This window comes from Lissotriton vulgaris, chromosome 12 (assembly GCF_964263255.1).
Source record: "Lissotriton vulgaris chromosome 12, aLisVul1.2, whole genome shotgun sequence".
In the NCBI taxonomy this organism is placed as follows: Eukaryota; Metazoa; Chordata; class Amphibia; order Caudata; family Salamandridae; genus Lissotriton; species Lissotriton vulgaris.
The window spans coordinates 119,476,086-119,494,558 of NC_141700.1; the positions used below are offsets into that span (position 1 = coordinate 119,476,086).

Genomic DNA, 18,473 nt, shown 5'->3' on the forward strand with positions numbered 1-18,473 from the left:
AAAGCATCGAGGCAGCTTAGTTACTAGTGTAGTTTGTTGGCGGCTTTGATTCCAACTTCTTCCACAGAAGCTGGGCTGGAGAACCCCTAGGTTGAGTAATCTAAGATCCTGGGTCTTCCATGTGTATCTTCAAGTATGGAAGTCCAGCCTCTAGTCCCGTTTAGGTCATTGCAGCAAGATGTTGTTAAAATTCAGGTTTCAGAAATGATAATTAATGCCCATAAACAGAGCCCATGTATCCTCAAGGGCCAACCCAGTATACCTTGGGAGTTGTTCAAGGCAGGAGAACAATGTTTTTGACACATCCAAGCTGAAGTTGCATTCCATTCCATTCCATACTGCGATCAACCACACCCATGAACAATAATACCATGTAACAGCCGCTGCCCACCTATACTAGGCAGCTGTGGTCAATTGCTTACTCTCTCAAAATAAAATGGCCACCTTCTTATGCCACAATTCAATGCAGCTCATAGTGCAATACCACTTGTGAAGCCATGAAAAAGGTCAAAAGAAAAGTAAATCGAATCCTCTAAAGGGACACCAAAGACAAGAAGCCAGTCAACTTTTTAACTAGAAGATAGTTCAGACCAGTTGTACACTCGCTCGACGGCCAGGGTTCGGACGGGAGGCGCGATTTTTGCAGCTTGTGACGTAGACAGGGGGACGAGACAGGGCTGTCCGCTGTCTCCCCTCCTGTTTGCCCTTGCAATGGAGCTGCTGGCGGTTCGCACACGGACAGGGAGACACTACAGGGACCTAGAGGGGATTGGACAGATGCACTACATTGCTCTCTATGCTGATGATTTGTTAATGTTCCTTGCCAATGCTACAGATGAGCTGCAGGGCGCTCGGGAATTACTAGAGAGGCTGGGGTGAGTGGCAGGACTCAAAGCCAATTCGGCCAAGACCTGTAGATTCCCAGTGCGTGGGGGGGCCCGACGATCCTCCTGAGGGGCCAGATGTAAGATGGGAAGACAGATGTTTGCCTTATTTGGGGGTCCGAATCTATCATGAGGGTGCTGATTTATTGGAGGGTAATGTAGGGCGGGCCCTGCGAACTACCAAGAGTAATCTTGAATTCTGGGGGTCTCTACCTTTATCGGTTGCGGGGCGAGTGGCGTTACTAAAAATTATAACCCTGCCCAGTTTGCTTTATTATTTTTTTACGCTGCCGCTTTGGGTCCCCGGGAAGTGCTTTGCCCAACTAAACTCAATGGTTTAGAGTTTTCTATGGGGATCAGGGAGGCGTAGAGTGGCATTAAATGCTATGATGCGTCCCAGGCAAGAAGGGGGCTTTGCAGTGCCTGATTTCGAGGTTACTACCACGCGGCCCAGTTCCAATGGTTCACGCAGTGGATGGCGGGGAAACTGGGAGTCTAGGTGGATCAGAGAGGTAGGGATCTGGGGCTTCGTCACCCGACTCCGATTCTGTTCCAGCTCCCGGTGCGTGAAAGTGAGGTGCCCAGAGATTTACGAGTGCTACGACAGTGCTGGAATAGGGCTCTACGACGAAATAAAGGGAGGCCCGCGTATGCGACTGCAGGAGTGGGGGGAGCTGGGGGATCTCCTCCATTGGGGATCTATACGAAGATGGTACCCTCTTACCATTTCAGGACCTTATGGAAAGATATGAACTACCTGCTCAGGACTTCCTTCTGCATACAGCAGTAACGGCTTCTGTGCGCAAACACTGGAAAAACGGGATGGAGGAACCACAGGTCTTCCTCTCTTGCCAATACGTGGTCACCTCCGCAGGTAAGATCAAGGCGGTTACGTGTCTGTATCGGAGACTGACGCAGGGCTTAAGTACTCCTCTAGAGGAACTGCGCACTAAATGGGAAGCAGACTTGGGAACGCCTATAGAGGCAAAACCCTGGGAGATGTTACAGGAACGAGCATGGAAATGCTCTCGTAATGCGAGGTTCCAGCTCATACAATTCTATGTGTTTCATCGGGCGTACCTCACTCCTTACAAAAGCAATTAATTTTTTGCCTCCTGCGATGCAGACTGGAAAACGCACCATTTATGCATGTTCTGGGATTGTCCTTTGCTTCATGATAACTGGGGGAGGTCCTGGCCAAGCTGACAGAGGTGACGGACAGGGAACTGCAGCCTATTCCAGGGGTGTGCCCATTACACTGGTTCCCCCACACTGCCCGCAACAAAACCACCAGTAAATTCCTGGATCTGGGGTTAGTCCTAGTCAAACGAGAGATTACTAGCCATTGGAAAGCAGTCACGGCCCCCAGTGTGGTGCGTTGGCTGCGGGAATTTATAAAGTGGGCGGACTGTGAGGGGACCCTATGGCTCCAGCTGGCTCAGAGAATTGCCAATGACAGGTTGTGGGACACGGCGAGAGCCTGGGTGGCGATGGTGGATCATCCCGCCTGATGACGATGACTGACTTCTCCAGGTGTGGCTGTCACCCTTTCCTGTATGTGAACACAACAATAGATCGTAGGGTGAGAAGATGGGTGGGGAGATGTCTAACGTGGGTGAATCCTCCTAGGTGGGTCATGGACCACTACCATAGGGAATCCAACGGAATGTGAGGAATAAATATTGTGCAATAAGTGCGCTGTTAGGTAGAGCGACATGTCTGAGGGGAGGAGGGAGGTGGGGTTACTGGGGGGCCAGGGAAGGGGGAAATGTGTTGGGAGGGGATTTATGTTCTCTGTTACCGGATATGGTGCATAGGTGCCTTCAGTGCTTACATCATCTTGGGGTACCACGATTCAGTCCCTCAGGGCTACGACAAGTCGGTGGGATAGGTTTCCTGCATTTGATGGACTACTCTCCTCACGAAGGAGAGGGCGGGCTGGATGAACCAATGCAATGTGGGGCTATGACTGGATATGGACACAACAGACTACTGAACTGCGCGCTTATGATGTGCTCTGTAAGCTCATATATATGTTGCATGTATGTGAAATAAGAAAAATGAATAAAATCGGTTTTAAAAATAAAAAAAAGATAGTTCAGACCAGTTATAGACAGCATATCTAGCAGGTTTTTGTCAAGACTTTTAGTGGTCAGTACATGCTAAACTGCTGAACATTCGGTATAACAGTGATGCCAAACCGAACAAGGAGCACAAGACCTATGCCAGATTTGGATACTAGCCACTGCCGAAGACAAATAGTTCCATTAAGAGCTACTATAGGTACATTTATTTAAAATGTAGACCAGAAAAATCGAACCTTCCAGCGCAGGTGTGATATTCCAATCACACAACGCACAGGACATTAATCTGGGTTAAGGACAAATCTGAATGCCAGTTTACAGTACGGTTGTGGAAAAGAGGATTGTCTACTGCCAATCTCTCATGGGCAGGGGGTCTGAGCGCCCCAAACCAAACTCTAAAAATCAGCATGCCACACGGTAATTGTCATTTCATACTAAAAGATAATTAAACCATATTTATATGAAAACAATATTTATTTGATTATTCTAAAGAATTATAAACTCCGCACTATAGGGTCAAAAATGAGATAATCCACATATTTCAACACATCCTCACATACCTAGCCAATTAGTCCAAACTTCAACTTAAATATAAAAAAAGGTCTACAATCATGTTTGTATTAGTCCACCATAATAAGACAAGTTTTGTAATGCCTCCTGATGTACGTTATAGTGCCAACAAGACACCATTTCAAAACTGCTCAATCAAAGGGTCTGTGCATGCCGAATATGGCCCCTTTTGCTTTCTTATTAACCGCATCGCTGCTGCGGTGATTTTTGCGCTGTGCGGCATTTTTAAAAATACTGCGTTACATGACGAGCTCAGCTCGTCATCAGCACACGCCACCCGTGGCTGATGACGAGCTGAGCTCGTCATCAGCAGCGAAGGGGTTAATGGTGCCCTATAGATCAAGGATTGGTCAGTTCATGCTGTGCTTCCGTTTTGCTGTATTGGGCGGTGAATTATACTTGACAAAACTAAAAATAGGAAGTGCACAAGAGTCTACTGCTACTTTTCCTTCATTCCAAGCAGAAGAAACTAGCAATGTCACCATTTCTTAGAGCCATATTTCGGCTGTAGAGCATAAAAAGCATTAGAGAATGCATATTTTCCTTCTTTGTGTAGAAAGCAGGCATTTCTTAAAACATGGAAAACAAGCACACATTTTATCAAACAGCACTGTTTAAACAAGCAGGCTTGATTTCTAGGTCTTATACATAAAGTATTTCATACACGAACGGTGACCAGGTTATTGTAAATTCATGCCTGCATTTTGTGCGACATTAAGAAATATATCTAGAAGTCTTGCCATTCGTCATTAGCGTTTTACTGCGATTTTGTGGAGGTTGGAGGTCTACTAATTGTATTACCCTTTCATGAATCAGATGGCCATATGATGGAGAAAGTGTATGACGTATTTAGAAAGGAACGCCTAACAAATCTTCAACCAATGACATGTAGGGGTGCTATGCTCTCGATCTTAGCCACTACTACATTAACAGCGAGTTAGATTTGCACGTTTTGAGTATCTTGCATATAGGAGACAGTAGGATCTTGTATTGAAATGAAAGAGGCTCAGTTCACATCATAAGTTTCACCCATTATAGATATAAACCTGTGGGAGACCCAGTAATACAATAAGGTACCCTCAGCAGCCAGCTCAAATATAGGACAGTGAATCTACTCTTCCCGAAAGAGTTCACTGGAAGTAAATAGTTTGCAACAACGTCACTACGTTTGGATTACAACTGGAAAGGCACATCTTCCATTAGAGTAAACACAAATTCATTTTTTTTTAATTAATTTAAAAAAACATCATTGCAGGTTGCCTGTGAGATGGGATAGAATTGTTTGTTGGAACTAAGTAGCTTGTTGGTCCAAGTACAACAGGATTGTGATGTTGTGTTACTGTGAACTGGTGGTAGCAGAAACTTCGGCAAACTTTCTAATCACTAGCTCAAATGTGTGGTCCACTAAAATAAAGCCTTATTAGGCCAGCTCTTGGGGAGGCCGCCTTCAGAAAAAAAAGTGAATTTCCTGAAAATGCTTCTCTTGATAGTTATCTAAAGTCCAATACTGGACTAAATTAAGAAGATGAAGCCATGTCCAAAGCAGCTATACAGTACTATAGTGTTGATATGGACTCAAACCCAGTAAATCGAAGTATTTTATTGAAAACTAGCAGCCCGTCCCGACGTTGTCCGGGGGCAATGAGGCTTCCAGGTAGCAGGAACTCCCTTACCTCGCATCAATTGCCCTGTGACAACGTTGGGACGGGCTGTCCAACAGAAATATCTCAGGGTCTATGGAGGTTCTTCGTTTACATGCATACCCTATAAAACCCCACAGTTAGAGACTTCCCTACCACACATTTTGTCCGTCCTTTAAAACCCCACAGTTACAGACCTCCCGGGGGCAATGACCCGCTTTTGTGGTCACGTGGCTCACATGCACTGTGAAAAAACCGCATTGGTTTGACGAGTCGATGGAGCACTTGAATTCTCGCCTATTACATTCGCAAGCGAATAAGAATAGGCAAAACCTAAAAACTGAACTCAGACCAAATTGTTTGAATACAAAAATTATGTTGTTATATTTATTTCCTAGAACAAAGCCAGCTTGGCACAGGTAAGTGATAACAGTACTTTTCAAGGCAGGTCGAACAATACAAGCAAGCTGATGAAAATGTCTGTTACAGGTTTGTAAATACTTTGAATACAGTTGAAATTACTGTTAGATACCTTTACGGATTACTTTTCTACTCAGCCTGATATGCCTAGATATCTCACTGGGACATTTCCTAGAGAAAAGTAGAGTAAAGCAGTTTTTACACATTAGCATTTTTTTTAGAGTTCCATACAAACCAACTCTACGCTTGAAATAATTTCCAAGAAAAACAGTCAATGCAATCCTATGAGAGGAAATAAAATTATCAGTTTGCAGGTAAGTACTTGGTTGCGGAAGTTGGGTTCTTGGGGTTAGAACCAGGGTTCCCCCAGGGTCCAGGATGCGCGCTCAATGCATTCTCAGGGTGCAGAGTGCTGAGGCCCAATGTTATCCAATGGGAGATAGGGAGCCTCCGATTGGTGGCTGCTCACGAGCAGGCCACAAGGTTGTGGGAGCAAAGCTCCTGTTTTAGGCTCATGGCAAATGGGGATTCGAGTTAGCACCAAAGGTGCACCAGCAGAGGCACAGTGGTGGCTGGGTGCAGGGTGCTGTTTTGGCATTGGGTGCCCTTTTGATTTCAATGGGGATTCTCCAGTTGTAACAAACACTGCAGGCTTTGGGACGAAGATGGGCAGTGGGCATGCGGTGCAGATTTGGTCAGAGCCAGAATCTTTTGGTGAGCAAACCCGGTGCTCATGGGAAACAAAGTCTTGGTTTGGGAAGGCAGGTCAGGTCCTATGTGCTCTTGGAGGTAGCTGGCTGCAGGTCACACCAGGATTTTACTGGAGCAGGTTCATGGTAGGGACAGGCCAGTAGGGCTGGGGCCAAGTCAGTGGACGTCCTCCTCTTCTTAGTTCAGCATGGGTTCTTCTTCTTCCAGTCGGTTCTTGTCTGCAGAGGCAAAGTTTGCGGTTACCCGAAATACTAGGTTTAGGGGTGTTACAGGTCAGGGTACACCCCCTATTTTTGCCACGCTCTAGTGGGAAGGGGCATATGCCTTCCTTGTTGGCTTCATCTTGCCTACGTCACCTGAGGGGTGGGGTTGGCAAAGGTGGGAACACCTCCCTTCCTAAATTGGTTTTACCCGCTTCTCCTGCCCAAAGTGGGGGTTAGAATCAGTGGAGGCCAGTTGCTGGAAACAGCAAATGGCTGGGGCAGTACACAAAGGCGGCAGGCCTTTGAAGTTTCCTCTCCGTGAACCATGCTCATCCTGGGGGAGGAGGCTTGGCACCTCGTCCCAGTATGTGCATTGTTTCAGGACCCCAAAAGCGCCAGGTTCTCGACCTAGGGGTACAGAAACAGGTCTAATGGTTGCAGCTGGCGAGCAGCAACTCAGCCAAGACACTAGACTTAGGTCGTTTTTCAGGGGGCATCTCCAAGAGGCCCCCCAACCCGGAGTGCATTTTTCATTAAATCCCACACTGGCATCAGTGTGGGTTTAATGTGCTGAGAGTTTGATAAACTTCCAGTTTTCAGTAAAGCCATTATGGTGCCGTGGGGTTCGTAATGACAAACTCCCAGCGCCATATATGCTTAAAAGCAATACTAGACTTACAATGTCTACGAATTTGGTTTAGACACTGTAGGGGTACAGGGCTCATGCAGCTGTACTCTCACCACTGGTATAGTGCACCCAGCTAGAGAGGTGGCTTACCTATGCCAGGCTAGTGGGTTGTAGGCATGGCACACAGGAATGTGTGCCATGTCGACTCTTCACTTTGTTCTACACCAAAACATGAGAGTGAGTGAGAGAGTGAGTGAGTGTGTTTTTCCCTCGTCTATGAAAACACTTACTGCTCTTTCAAGGCAATTGGAATACCAGGGAACCCTGCATCTGCCCATGGTACACAATAAACCAAAAGACTAAAATAGGAAAATATTTCTAGATTCTGAATTGGAGTAAATTATATACTTGTCAGCTTCTACAAGTCCGAAACACAGAATTTGGAGTATGCAGATGCTTCTCTGACAATTGGAACCAGGTCATGTGATCCAGATACACATACGAAATAAAGATCAAGTACAAGACTTGTCACAACAGAATAGGAAATGAAGTCTCTCAAATAAGGTGGTTTATAATCTAACATTTCTTTGCGGATAAGCATCACTTTAAACAGTTAAATTTTCCAGGAGCAGATCTTTATAGGCTTCTATTACCACTATCAATTAAAAACTAATTTTGTTGATGAAGGAAGACTTTGTTGCAATTGATGAGTCAAGGGTATTTACTTTGGATAACAGTCGATAATGAGACGGGATGTTGAAAAACCATGTACACTTGAATATCCTCTACTCACCAAACCCAAGTATAAGAAAAAAGTGGACTTTGTTTTAGTACTTACAAAATAGCTTTACTTTTGACCAAGTAGATTTAGGAAATTGGGAAACATTTGGTTTAATTATTAATTTCCAGAGACCAGCAATTCAAATAAAGGTAACAGAATCACCTGTCCATCTAACAGTAATTTTAATTATCATGGAGGATGAAAGACATCAAGACCCAGATCTAGCTGTCTAGATGAATAGAGAAAGTTATCTATTTTGGATAAACTGAAAAAGAGATCATGATTACAGGACTATGCGAATCCTGAAAAAAGATGAGTGGTAATGCCACTCAAGATCAATAGTAATGACATCAGATATTCAGAGAAGATGGAAATCTAAGATTCTTTCTGAATGCACTGCAGTCATGATTTGATCACACTGATATTTTAATAAAGAAACAGTACCATAACAAGCTAGCATGTTCTCTCATATTTTGGAGTTCATTGTTGGATACGATGCCCTTTCCCTGAAAATGCGAGAAAACTTACATTCACTCTAGTACTATTGAAGTAACAAAAACAAAAAAACACATTATCTTAGGGAGCTTGTCAGTTTTCTAAAAGACTTTGATACTTTGATAACAGGGAAAGAATGTGGCCTAACTGCTAGGGCGGGCAACCTCAAAGCTGGGGAACCGGGTTCGAGTCTCGGCAGGGACCCTCAACATTCTGTGATTCTGGGCAAATCACTGAATCTCCCCGTGGCTAACAAAAATAAATGCGTCCGTCTGTAATATAACTGGTGCTCATCTAATGCGCTCCAATACCTTCAGGTCTAGTTCACACTATATAAAAACTCCATAGGATAGAAATAGGCTATCAAGACCTGCTGCAGCCGTTACTCAATTCACAAGCATGGTGATTAACATTCTTACTCATCTACAATTTATATAATTACTACCAATTTTATAATACAAAATACAGAATATTAAAGTGTATCGTTCTTGCAGTGGCCAAGCATACCACACAGAGAAAGGGACTAGGCAGAATCAATACCAATTAATGCATTATACAAACTAGCTTCACTAATCAAACCTACACAAGATATTCCTGACCGCAAACTACATATCCCTGAACATATGCGAACAGAGTCCAGACTCTGAAAGCACTGACACAAAAGCCTACTCAGCTATATTTGTGATCAGGACCAGGCAAACTATAAGCGGTCAGGCTCCAACATCCTTAGTGCCACTTACCTGCAGAATCAACACCTTCACAATTGGACGGTGTTGTGTGACAAGAGCCGAATCACTTCATAGTATAAGCGGGGGTTCATACCATATATCCGGTATGAGCCTCGAATCCCAAAGCAACTAGACCTGGAGGCCGAATGGTATGCGGATTTGCTGAACCTCTACGAAGCTGTCACTTAGGAACGCAGAGCACCGTAAACAATTTCATACCTGAAGTTGATATACAGATAGAGAGTGGCATTAAGGCTTACCTTAAGACAAAATGTGAATTTCTTGCTGGGATGTGTTGTGGTTCTGTCAAGCAGACTTCAACGTGGGTTCTTTGCAGCCTAGGTAAATCACATTCTGTGATTAGATTAAGATGCCTTTATATAGTTTTACATTAAATGTACACACTGCCTTTCACAATGGCTTTAAGTGAAGGAATGGGAGACGTTGACAAATTTAAGAAAACTAAGATTACACATGGTTGACTTCGGAAGCATTGGCATCCAATGCAAAGGAACTAACCCTTAACCGGAGACCTCTTATACTCCCTTCAACTGTAAATGTGACCCTTGCGACTTTACTAGTTTAATTATTCAGTCTTGATTCAGCAGTTTATGTATTTATCCAGAATAACAGCTGGATTGAACGGACAATATCAGCTTGAAAAATAGAATGGTAACTAAAGGTATATGTTGGTAGTACCTTAAACACAATAATCTAGGCCAGTGGTTCTTAAACTTTTGACTTCTGTGGACTTCTGTGGAACCCCTGTTTAATCATTGCTGAAACCCAGGGCATCAATTAAATTATTGTTGGAATCCAACGACCCTAACTTAGTCATTACTGGAAACGAAGTACCCTTGCCTAAGCATTTGAATCGCAAAACAATACACAAAATATACAGAAACAAGAATTGATCAAACAAATACACAAAGAATGAAATATTGTATTTAATTCACAGATTTTTTATTTTATCAAAATTTTAATGGGAAGGTTGGAGCTTTTCTAAATTTAGTTGAAGCCACTCACTCGTTCCAAACTATATTTCGTTTGGTGCACATGCACTGCTCCCAACAATCGGTGGTTCCTGGTCTTCCACATTGTTTACATTCTCAACCCTTTGGCCTCCCGTCGTCAGTGTCTCCAGTTTGCTCCAGCTCGTTATCTTCCGCCCTCTTTCTCTTGATCCCTCATCTCTACTTCGGCATTTAATAGTCTTCCGTTCCACATACTTCCTAGCGTACACTGCCACCTATCCCTTCAAATTGATTCACTTTACTCATAGGTCCTTGTGAACCTACCTGTTGGTATGGAATTGTCTCCTGACTGGAATGATAAATATTCCTTAGAGGAATGAATTTGCCAAGATTACAGAAATTTCTATCCACACTAGCTCCATACACCTTTCATTATGCAGAGGTACTGGCTGCAAGGAACAACGCAAGTAAACACAGGACCTTTACTCTCCAGCAGAAGGCTTATCAAAAGATTGTTTGGTCAGAGATTTCTTACATCTGGGTACCAGAGTCTACAATGTGCCTCCTCAGTGAAAATTCCTGATGAGTCTTTTCGAGCCTTGAGTGCTCCATTTAATTTGAAACTCTGCCAAACAAGCATCTCCGATGACTGCAACTCTACATACATGGACTATAATAGGCGGGAGTGGTAGCCCTGAATTGGAATTCTCCAAGTCTTTGCACACTCACAGACTTGGATGTTTAAGGTTAATCACCAACTCCTCTCAAATCTCTTTCAACACTGGTAAAGGTTGGAAACATACACATACACACACACAAACATTTTACTACCCAATGTCTTAGATCAAAATTATCCAAATTTCGTATTTTTTATTCCAAGTTTCAATTTTTGTGTACATTATATTTTTAAAGCAATCACCAGTCATGCTTACAGGCTCCTGCTTATATTTGCATATAGCTATTTAGCATTGCAAGTAGCCTCAAAATGTTAAACGTCCAAACTTGTATTTATGGTTCATTAATACAAAGACTTTATTATTAGGGTTTGCGGTCTAAGAAAATGTACGTTCAGACTGCATACCTGCTTTGTTCCAGTATAAAAATGTGTACACACGTTTGCTAATGCTTTGAAGGAGCGTGTGTGTGAGAGAGAGAGAATGAATTTTAATAAGAAACAAAAAGATATTGGTTAACGGCAGATCTAAATATAAACCTAATTCCTATAGAAAGTCACAAAAGCGCACTCATGGTAAATGTCCTGCATTAGTGCTAATTTATGGCTTACATGAATTCACAAGAATAAAGAAGTAGGTCAAGAAATAGTGCTCCTAGAAAATATTTGTGATCTGCATTTTAGCACGAGAAAATATGCATGAGTAGATATGCTCATGCGAAAATCTGTTGAGCGGTAACAATTTCACTATCCCACCAACCAATTTTTTCCAAAACCCTGGAAGAAGTTTACTTCTGCCCTTGTTAGGAGTAAATTTCCAACATTTCTCTGTATGGGAAAATATTAAAGACAAGCTGATAAAAGCCCATTAAGCATGCAAGTTAGAAGATTTACACAGACTCAGAGGGGCATTCCAACCATGAGGAACAATTGCTTACCATTATTTCCAGACCCAATAGGTATTAGATCTGCGGAAAGGTGTCAAAATATGGGAATTGCTAATATTAAAACCTTATTATAGTATGATTTCTGGCATAACCAAAATACGGTCATAATTGGACCCCGCACTACATGGGACTAAAGGAACATGTGGATTTTGTTACAGGACAAGTAGATTAAGGTCTCTCAATTAGGGTCTACTCCACTCACTTCTCTTAAGCCTTCAAACTTGTTTGACACTCCGGTTACCTGCACGCCTACTCCCACCTCCCCTATAATCCCGCAGTCTTTAAGCTCTACCGAACACTCCACTCTGTGTGATCTCCCCCTGAACAAACCCCCTCCATCCTCCTCTTCTTCTTACAACTCTCCCTCGTCTCCTCCAGCCTCTCACACGGACCTCCCTGTACCCCATCTTCTCAATAATACACCTTCGTCCATTCACCTCTCTACTTCGGACTACCGTAACACCCCCCATGGATGCACTTTATCCTCAACCCCCTCGTCTAATCGCCCCCCATACTCCCTCAGCAACCCTCACATCTCCTCCGCTGACTATTCCCTCTCACACTCCCTTGATCTCTCCTGCAACCCTCAATACACCTACAACTACACCCTGTACTATCCCTCCTCCTCCTCCTCCTCATTTAACAAGCAATACACCGATATTGTTTTAGCGCACTCAACGACAATACTGCGGGAATTAACTCTATAAAAAGAATACTGCAATATCTTACAATCAGCACATATAAACGCCATAATAGATTACCTACTAGCAAACGAGGTGCCTCATTGATGAGACACTACATGCCCCTTAAGGGAGTAACAATGTCGGATTCCGATAAACATGTCGAAACCAAATGGGAATTGATAAAACCCGTCACCAAGATATGTTTCTTTCAGGGCGGTCAATTGGAGAAAAAAAAACCCGAACAGCACTTTTATAAAAGTAAGGAAGTTGAGACAATCCAGTCACGTGCTGCACTTCATGCTGGTCCTTTAAACCCATTGGTAAGTACTCTAGACCGATGGAGGAGAAGGTTGCTGGCAACTCAGAAATTTGACATGATTGTTTTCAATTATTACATGAGAACTGATTGATACACCCCAATTTCTCCAACTCTTTAAAGGAAATCCAAAATAAAGTCCCTCATAACGGTGGCTCCTTTTTCCTCAAAGAAAACTTCATAACAAAATTGAGGTAACGTCACAAACTTTTACTATACCTACACGTACATTAATTCCACAGTAAATGACTAACTCGAATTTGATGTAAGGTATTTGTGGTTTCAGACACGAAGAGATGTCTTCATTATTCTCATTTACTCGCTTATAATGATGTCCTGTGATGAATTAAGGACCCCCTTCCCCCCATTGAATACAGAGGAATACAACTCGAATGATTTACGAGTTTGTTTTTAAAGTAAGTTTACCATAAGAAACCACTAGCTGTTCAAAAATAACGCTAGCGAGAATAGTATTAAACTACCTTCATAGGTGCACTGCCACTTTAAGCATAATTCGTTTTGAAGTTCAAACTTCTTGAACTTCTAACATAGCTCAGGAAATCCAGCAACCACTGTATTTTTGTGCCATACCACAACATGTTAAAGATTTTTTAAAAATGTGCTCCATTAATCAGTATCCCTCAGTATAATGTATTGCTCTTGTGAGAAATGTGTCCCTTTGCCCAATTAGTAGAATGACTTTTATAAGTATTAGATAAACTGTAGAAAAAAGCAATGGGAAGCTTGTAAAAGAGCGACAACACAGTTGTATTGTAAAGAAAATGTTGTGTTAATACGTTGATTCTTTATTGCATAGAACCCTGTCCTGATGAAGGTGTCAACTTAGAAACCGAACCGCTGCGTCGACAACTTGTTTTTAACCATTAATTGTTGCTTTTAATTCTTTTTGTGTGTGTTTATTATATGTGCACCATTGAACCAATAAGAGGGTGCTTACACAGTTTTTTTAATATTGTATATTGTGGCACAGTAACTGATGCGTAACATTGTATATTTTTATAATAAATTGCTTTTGGAAAGGGGCGACCATTCGGTCCCCCCGAACGTATGGCGGAGTACCACGATCCCCCCGGGAAGCCATCTTGGGCGGGAGGCGAGTCTCGGCTGGTATGCCCGAAGCGGCGTAGCCGGGGCGCGCCTTTTTCCCGCCCTGGAGTGGGCTGGCCTAGACACTGACGAGGCCGGGCCACGCCCTCGGGGCAGGCCGGGGCGGGTTTACGCCCGCCCTGAAGACAGATAAAAGGAGCAACAAGCCAAGGAAGCATCCTCTTGTTCCTGTGCTCTGAAGCTGCACCACCTCGCCGCACGTGAGCTCGAGACGGAACGAAGAGCCAATTTTGAGCGTTGTAATCTTCTTGTTTGTTTTTCAGATACTCTGTCGTGAGAATGCCTAAGAAGGCGGGAAAGCGAATGACTACCGACCAGATGCTGCGTGTTCTCATGAAGGAGGTGACCGACTTAAAGAAGCGAATGGCGGAGAAAGACGAGGAAGGGGGGCCGAAACGTCCTCTGGCAGGAGCAGCTCCAGGAGGAAAAGGCAAGAGGCCCAGAAGGGGAGCAGCTGGGGGAGACAACCCAGTTCCCTGTACCCCACTCGAAGCACCCAGTCCTTTGCCAGAGGAAGGGAATCCGATTCCCGTAGTGGTCACCCCCGTGTCCGGGGAGGATATGCCGCCCGAGCTGGCAGCTCAATTAGCAGCGTGGTTGGGTAAAGGTAGCAAGGGCGCCACGGCTGACGACGCGCAGGTGTTGATGAGGCAGCTGCGGGAAACAAGGGAAGCGACGACGGCACCATCGCCATCAGTTCCAGTCGCAGATACAGCTTCCGGTTCAGGTAAGCGGCCATTGCCGATTGCGAGGGATGAGTCGGCACCCTCTCGGCGGGAAAAATTGGGTCAACATGTCCCTCTGGCTATTAAAGAGAAGATATGGGCAGGGGAATATATAAACATCTTCTCGTTGCTTACCGACCATTATGAAATGGAGCATGTTAAGAGCCAGAAAGAGCTCATGCATCCAAGTGTTTGGCGCGCAAAGATGGCCGCCTTTAAGGTAAATGAAAACATTGGTAATTGGGGCAAGGCATGGGGGGTTTTTACATCCATCTTGGGTGAACGTAGGCCCGAATTGCTGCCCGAATTGCCGATTTATCAGTCACGGATCATGGGGTACTCCGTATCTCACGAGGGCAATCATTGGTTTTGTTACGACAATGTTTTCAGAAAAGCGAAAGAGCACGATAAAAACTTAACTTGGGATTGTTATGATTCTGTGTCTTGGTCCAAAATGGAGGACTGTGGTATGTTGAAGGTGCCATTGGTAGGAAGTAACGTTGGTGAATCCTCCCGCCAATATGCGGGGACGCCCTTTCGATCAGGTGCGGGTAACGACAATCACTCGAGGCCAGCCGGCAACGCAAATAAAAGGGGGGTTTGTTGGAACTTTAACAGGGGGAAATGTAATAGGCCCCAGGGGTCATGCAAATTTAGGCACGAATGTGGGGGGTGTGAGCAATCATCCCATCCTGAGTCCATGTGCAGAGCCAAAACGGGTGATAACGGGGGTAGAGGAGGCGCCAAACAGGTCTGACATAGTCCGAGGGGCGCCTTTACCTACCCCGATTGATACCATGGCAATGATTCCCTGGCTCAGCGAATATCCGGATCACGCTTCCGCTGGGGTGTTGCGCAACGGATTTTCATATGGTTTCCGCATCCCAGTGGGAGAGTTTCAGGGTATGCCACAATGTAAAAATCAGATATCGGTCTTACAGCATACGACCGTGGTACAAGAAAAGATCGGGAAGGAGGTGGCTCGAGGTCGAGTCGCCGGTCCATTTAATGTGCCACCAGTGGCTAACTTTGTTTGTTCCCCGTTAGGGGTGGTCCCCAAGAAGGACCCGGGGGAGTTTCGGCTGATACATAACTTATCAGCCCCACGTGGTCTTTCAGTAAACGATGCGATAGACCCGGAAGTGTGTTCGGTGCGGTACGCATCCTTCGATGAGGCCGTAGCCATTTTGAATCGCCTGGGGCCCGGTGCGCTGATGGCAAAATCTGATATCGAGTCAGCGTTCCGGTTGCTCCCGGTACATCCAGACGATCAGCGTCTCCTTGGTTTCATGTTTCAGGGTCATTATTACATGGATAGGTGTATGCCGATGGGGTGCTCTATATCTTGTGCCTATTTTGAAAAGTTCAGTTGCTTCCTGCAATGGGTCTTCACGAGAAAAACGGGGTTTCAAAATGTGATGCATTATCTCGATGACTTTTTGTTTCTGGGGGCAGCCGGGGATCCCGAATGTGGACAGGCTTTGACTGCCTTTTGTGTTTTGATGAATCAGTTTGGTGTGCCATTGGCACCAGGTAAGACGGTGGGTCCCTCGACTCGCCTCGAGTTTCTGGGGATCGAGCTTGATTCCGAGGAAGGTTGTTTTCGTCTACCAGGGGACAAAGTGTTAAGATTCAGGGCATCCCTGCAAATGTGTATAAGTGAGTCTAAGGTTAGGCTACATCAATTACAGCAATTGGTGGGACAGTTGAATTTCGCCCTAAGAGTTATACCGATGGCCCGCCCCTTTTCTCGCTCGATCGCTCAAGCCATGGTCGGCCTGAAGGAGGGTCATCATCGCACAAGGCTCTCGGCAGAGGTTCGCCAGGACATGCGCATTTGGTTGGCATTTTTGGCGGATTTCAATGGCCGAATTGTCTGGAACAAACCGGCCGTGTCCTCCGAGGAGCTGGGGCTGTGGACGGATTCAGCAGGGAGCATTGGTTTTGGCGCCATATTCGGCACTCAGTGGTCGGCACAAAAATGGCCGTCATGGTGGCATGAGAGTGGTCTGACAAGTAACATTGCTTTCCTTGAACTTTTTCCCATTCTGGTGGCCCTGAGAACTTGGCCCGAGGGGTTCAGAGATCACTCTGTGGTATTCTGGTCTGATAACATGACCGTTGTTGAGTGTATCAATAGCCAGGCAGCACGATGCAAGTGGATCCTGAGATTGCTCAAGGAAGTTGTGTTATTATGTATGCAATTGAATGTAGTATTTAAGGCAAGACATGTCCCGGGGGTGATGAACCAGGCGGCTGATGCGCTTTCTCGTTTTCGTATGCAGGCCTTCTGGGGTTTTCTGCCCACAGCGGACCCGGTGGCAGCACCCTTTCCCGAAGCTCTCTGGTCTCTCGGTGCCCCGAACTACAGAACCTCGTGGGAGAGAGTTTAGCACCCAGGACGAGGAAGGCATATGAAGGGGCGTTCCGTTCCTATTGGGCCTTTTTGGGGGCAGCTAGAGGGGAGCTTTGGGGCCAGGAGGAGTTGGTAGTGAAATTCCTGCTATCTTTACGTCATGCAGGCAAATCAGTGGCTACGGCCCAGAGGCATCAGGCCGCCATTTCCTTTGTGGCTAGGGCTCATGGGATCCAGGACCCGACAGCGTGTTTCGTTGTGCAAAAAGCGCTACGTGGGTGGCAACGCCTTGAGGGTCGCAGAGTAGATGATAGGCGCCCGATAGGTCTGGATAGGTTGGCTTTGTTGTTATCTGTACTTCCTGCAACATGTTCATCCCAGTATGAAGCAGTGTTATTCCGAGCCGCTTTTGTGCTAGCATTCCATGGGGCTATGCGGGTAAGCAAATTAGTGGCAAGGAACAAGCAGGATACCAGGGGGGGACTGTGCCGAGAGCATGTCCAAATCAGGGGGGAGACAATGACTGTCTCATTTGTCAAGTCCAAGACCGATCAGGGTTCAATGGGGGACTGCATAATGATACGAAGGATCCCTGGGTCCTCCATGTGCCCGGTGAGTTGTGTAGAGGAGTATTTAGCACAGAGGGTGGCATCATGGGGGGGGACCTTGTTGAGACACGCTGACGCCACCCCACTGACGAGGTTTCAGTTTCAGCGGGTGCTTGCGATGTCGATTACGGCTGCGGGCTTGAACCCGAGCGAGTTTGGGACCCATTCCTTTCGGATAGGGGCTGCTACAGAGGCTACGGCCAGGGGTCTGAATGTTGAGCAAATTAAACGTGTGGGGCGTTGGTCCTCTAATTGTTATAAGAGGTATGTGCGGTTGCACATGTTGTGAAGCTGTAACGATGTACTCACGCTTCTTGTTTTTGTTTGGTTTCAGTTGCGCAAGCTTACGAGGCGGGGCGGACTATGCAGTCGACCCAACACCGGGCCAGCGGTCATACTTCACCGGCTGTGAAAAAGGAGGTGTGGGTCGTGGGCCACTCATACGTGAGGCGAGCCGCGGACGTATTCAAAGCAGGTGACATGAATCACGTGGCTGGGGAATACGGGTACAGGGTGTCCTTCTACGGAAAGGGCGGACTCTGTATTGACCAGTTTCAATCATTTTTTGAGGGTTTGCTAGGGCGGACGAGGTCACCGCCGTCTATAGTCATAGTACATCTTGGGGGCAATGATTTGGTCACCACTGGTAGACGACTTCTTCTCGAGGCGATGCTTTCCACTGTAAGTTGGTTGGCGAGGAGAGTTCCAGGGTGCACGATTGCATGGTCACATATGATCCCACGTAAAGTATGGCGGGGGGCTGTTTCTGTTTCTGCTCTAAACCATTCAGTAAGGAAAATTAATAACAAAGTGAGTAGATTATTCCGTTCCAATACACTGCATTCTATTTCGCATGGTTGTATTACTGGTGACAGTATGTATTTGGGGGATGGTGTTCATTTGTCCCGGGTGGGGAACG

General features: G+C 45.3%; 1 protein-coding gene across 2 annotated transcripts in view; it reads right to left on the bottom strand.

Annotated features, from left to right (window-relative positions):
• The window catches only part of PRPF3 (pre-mRNA processing factor 3), a 148,646-nt gene that overhangs the window by 120,776 nt on the left and 9,397 nt on the right, over positions 1 to 18,473 (bottom strand). Inside the window, exon 2 of one of the 2 annotated variants that reach the window (XM_086947468.1) lies at positions 9,405 to 9,482. The exons of the other annotated variant lie outside the window; for it this stretch is intronic. The gene's annotated coding sequence lies outside the window, so the exon portion shown is untranslated. The remainder of the gene's footprint in view (positions 1 to 9,404; positions 9,483 to 18,473) is intronic. 2 annotated transcript variants of the gene reach the window in all.